The sequence below is a fragment of the Notolepis coatsorum genome (assembly GCF_963971535.1).
Source record: "Notolepis coatsorum genome assembly, chromosome: 2".
NCBI lineage: Eukaryota > Metazoa > Chordata > Actinopteri > Aulopiformes > Paralepididae > Notolepis > Notolepis coatsorum.
In genome coordinates, this window is record NC_140166.1 from 60,187,173 (window position 1) to 60,192,210 (window position 5,038).

Here is a 5,038-nt window from a genome sequence, read left to right on the forward strand (position 1 = left end):
CACTTAGAGGGGGTTCCACTGTGCAGTGAGGAGGTTCAGACGTCACTCAGAGGGGGTTCCACTGTGCAGTGAGGAGGTTCAGACGTCACTTAGGGGGTTCCACTGTGCAGTGAGGAGGTTCAGACGTCACTCAGGGGGTTCCACTGTGCAGTGAGGAGGTTCAGACGTCACTCAGGGGGTTCCACTGTGCAGTGAGGAGGTTCAGACGTCACTCAGGGGGTTCCACTGTGCAGTGAGGAGGTTCAGACGTCACTCAGGGGGTTCCACTGTGCAGTGAGGAGGTTCAGACGTCACTCAGGGGGTTCCACTGTGCAGTGAGGAGGTTCAGACGTCACTTAGGGGGTTCCACTGTGCAGTGAGGAGGTTCAGACGTCACTTAGGGGGTTCCACTGTGCAGTGAGGAGGTTCAGACGTCACTCAGGGGGTTCCACTGTGCAGTGAGGAGGTTCAGACGTCACTCAGGGGGTTCCACTGTGCAGTGAGGAGGTTCAGACGTCACTTAGGGGGTTCTACTGTGCAGTGAGGAGGTTCAGACGTCACTTAGGGGGTTCCACTGTGCAGTGAGGAGGTTCAGACGTCACTTAGGGGGTTCCACTGTGCAGTGAGGCGGTTCAGACATCACTTAGGGGGTTCCACTGTGCAGTGAGGAGGTTCAGACGTCACTTAGGGGGTTCCACTGTGCAGTGAATGGACTCAGTGACTCAGGAATGTTGCTCCAAAACTAAATTTACTGAGGCATTAAATTGTGTCAGTGTGGCTGACCTGCTGCAGCTGCTGTCCACCATAACAGTAACAGGAGCTGATAGGAACACAGTAGCTGACATTATTACTACAATACACAGTATCTAACATTATTACTACAATACACAGTATCTAACATTATTACTACAATACACAGTATCTAACATAGTATTACTGCAGTACACAATATCTGACATTATTACTACAATACACAGTAGCTGACATTATTACTACAATACACAGTATCTAACATAGTATTACTGCAGTACACAGTAGCTGACATTATTACTACAATACACAGTAGCTGACATTATTACTACAATACACAGTAGCTGACATTATTACTACAATACACAGTAGCTGACATTATTACTACAATACACAGTATCTGACATTATTACTACAATACACAGTAGCTGACATTATTACTACAATACACAGTAGCTGACATTATTACTACAATACACAGTAGCTGACATTATTACTACAATACACAGTATCTAACATTATTACTACAATACACAGTATCTAACATAGTATTACTGCAGTACACAGTAGCTGACATTATTACTACAATACACAGTATCTAACATTATTACTACAATACACAGTATCTAACATAGTATTACTACAATACACAGTATCTAACATAGTATTACTACAATACACAGTATCTGACATTATTACTACAATGCACAGTAGCTGACATTATTACTACAATACACAGTATCTAACATAGTATTACTACAATACACAGTATCTGACATTATTACTACAATACACAGTAGCTGACTACAGTACACAGTATATAACATAGTATTACTAAAGTACACAGTATCTAACATAGTATTACTAAAGTACACAGTATCTAACACAGTATTACTACAGTACACAGTATCTAACACAGTATTACTACAGTACACAGTATATAACATAGTATTACTACAGTACACAGTATATAACATAGTATTACTACAGTACACAGTATATAACATAGTATTACTACAGTACACAGTATATAACATAATACAGTACAGTGTGGCTGACCTGCTGTCTACTTTAACAGTAACCTACAGTAGCCATGGCCAGCGTCCTCTTCTATGCTGTGGCATGCTGGGGAGGCTACATCAACTCAAGGGACACCAACAAGCTCAACAAGCTGGTGAGGAAGGCTAGCTCCGTGGTGGGAGTCGAGCTACCTAGACTAGAGGTGATGGCAGAGAGGGGGATGATAAGGAAGCTGGCTGCCATCATGGAGAACCCCTACCACCCCCTCTACGACGAGCTAGTCAAGATGGGAAGCTCGTTCAGCCACAGATTCATACCCCCCCGACACTCAAATAACCGCCTCGGACAGTCCTTCATACCAGCGGCCATCAGGCTCCACAACAGTGGGCAGCGACTAGCAGCCTCCAGGCTCCACAACAGGGGGCAGCGACTGCTGCCAGACATTGACCTGGGACTAATAGGAACCCAAGGAGGACAATAACACTACCTTAGGCATACTGCACCTTATGTGGATACTGTGATACTGTGAATAATGTACATTTCAGTGGATACTGTGATACTGTGAATAATGTATACTCAGTAGATAGTAAATTATAACACTACCTTATGCATACTGCACCTTATGTGCCACTGTGAATACTGTGAATATTTTTTTCAGCTAGTTAGATAGTAAATTATATTGACCTATTTGTTTACACTGCCTGTGTTGTTTTTACTACCTGTAAACAACAATTGTATGTATTGAGCTGTACTGTACTGTACCCATTCTGCAATCTGTTAATAAAGTTTACAATCATTCAATCAATCAATCAATCAATAGGAATATCAAGATAAATAGATGTCAGAAAGTTTAGGACATTCTGTTACTGTTCCTGTTATCTGGGAACAGAATGCACCGGCGAGCTAGCCAGATGCATGGAGGATCGGGATGACTGGAAGCACCGATGGAGGGCCCGTCCGAGGACTGGGTTCAGGACAGGCTGTCTTAATAATAATAACAATAATAATAAATACATTGAATTTATATTGCACTCTACATTTGGAAACCAAATCAAGGCATAAAAACATAGAAAAAAGGGATGAAACACACAAGGCATGTATAAAAAGGTTAAAACTAAGAGAAGGCTTTCGTGAAGAGGTATGTTTTTAGTCCTCTTTTAAAGGAAGCAGTGGTCTGAGGTGGTCAGGGAGGAGCAGCCGAGCAGAAGGCCAGGTCGCCCCCATGGTGCGGAGCTTGGTCCTGGGGGGAAGGAGGCGGTTTGTCTTCCTCTTCCTCTTCCGGGTCTTCCAGGCGGTCCGCAGGTCTGGGTTCAGGACTGGCTTGGTACGCTGGCACGAGGGGTTTCCATTCTCAAAGACACTCTGACGTCACGAGACCGCCGCCATCTTAGTCTATAGAGGACAACAAACAGGTGTGTACGAGCAAAAGCGAGCTCCGTTTTTAAATAGTAGTAAGTAACATATAAACATGAAAAAGGCATGTAGGCCTATAGGCTACTTGAAGCCTCCAGTGCACATACACTGAGAATGGACTATATGGCGAAGTAACTTAGCAGCAGCTAACATGTGTCTGCTGTTTACAGCCTCACAGCCAATCATTTACAGTAATTTACGATATAAATATTTGTTCCCTCCTCTCCCGTCTGCATCTACGTGTGCCCTCTTGATAGCTGCCAGCCACCCTGATGGAAACAAGACAAACGTCTTTCTCTGGTCTGCATCCCCTTAACAATTGTGTGTATTGAGCCGTACTGTATTGTACCCATTCTGCAATCTGTTAAATAAAGTTTTTGTAACTGAGGGGTACAATTCCCTGACTGTATTGATAAGTATGGTATCATTAAACCACTACCGCTTTATGTACTTTAATTACTGGCCATACAGTACATGATATATAAATATGATGAACACTTCCCACAATGAATCGGTTCCACACAAAGTGGTAATTAAGTATTTATTGCAGCAAAAGGTACATAATATACTTCTCTATTTTACTTTGGATGCGCTTATAAGGCAAAGGAATGTGCGTAGGCAAATCAATAATGAATGTCCATTCTCTGGTTACGCAGGAGGTAATTATACAACCTGAATCTTAGGGAATTATATCTATGGTACACTAGTAATATATAGCGGGAGATACTGGAAGGGTCCCCCCGGTTGTAAGCCAGCAGGGGTAGAGGATCTGTCGGTAGTAGAGAGTCTGGTCAACGATGACTAAGGAGACTCCAAGTACAGGAGACGGTGCAATAGTCTCTTGATCCACAGACGAATACACCTGTTCTCCGTAGACTGTAGCTCCACAGTGAAGAAAGCTAGCCGGCCTCAGGCTCTCTGAGGCGCAGACTCGACGTGGCTCCTCACAGGGTAAATCCCACACGTGTAGGCGTCGGCGATTCTCCGCTCCATAAATCACAGGACCAAAACAAATATAATCCAGCCGCAAAGGGCTATGTAGTCGTCGGGTAGATTAATCCAGTGTACATGTCCACACGGTTCTCGTCTAGGTCTCCTCGGGTGAAAGCGCCATGAAAGCAGCCCAGCCTGGATAAGCACTCTAGCTGATACGAGGAAGCGTTGGTGATGCTGGTCACTGTAGAACTTTAGCCGCACGATACACTATACACAAATAGACTATTACTGACTTAATAGAAATATGTCGCACTCGACGGTATAGCGCCAAACTCTGACAATTCAGTTATTAATTCGCACGCGGTCTCAATGCTCTATTTGGGGCCAAACAGGCCATACTTCACCGCACGGAGTATCGTGGGTGAGGCTTCAACTTATTGGGTAACTCTACTTCTGTATTCACCTGCGCCATATTTATATGCACGGCGAACAATCTAGTGCCAACCTCATTTCTGTCTCGTATTCCTGGGCAAGGCCGGGCATGTACAGACATGTCTTGACAGTGGCTTTGAACCTGACTCTGGAGGCACGGCCCTGGCGCCTGTGGACCGCTGTCCAATAGGAGAACGAAATGCCATGGTCTGTACTAGGCTAAAGGGATATTCCGTGTATATGTACAAGGAATATACAAGGGATATCAAACGATATACAAATACTATGCAATATATATCAATCAATAAATATATATATTCGGTTTAATCTGATCCTTTGTAACAGCCGCCTCCTAATTAGTCCCACCTAATTAGCTAAGCAGAGACAGATTAACCGCACTGTCCACTACTCAATGTCTGTTGTGAGGGGTCGGGCAGTTCACAAAGTCATGGGGTCATGGTCGTCATCTATAGTATCGGGGAGCCTTGGCAGTTCTATTAGCCTCGCC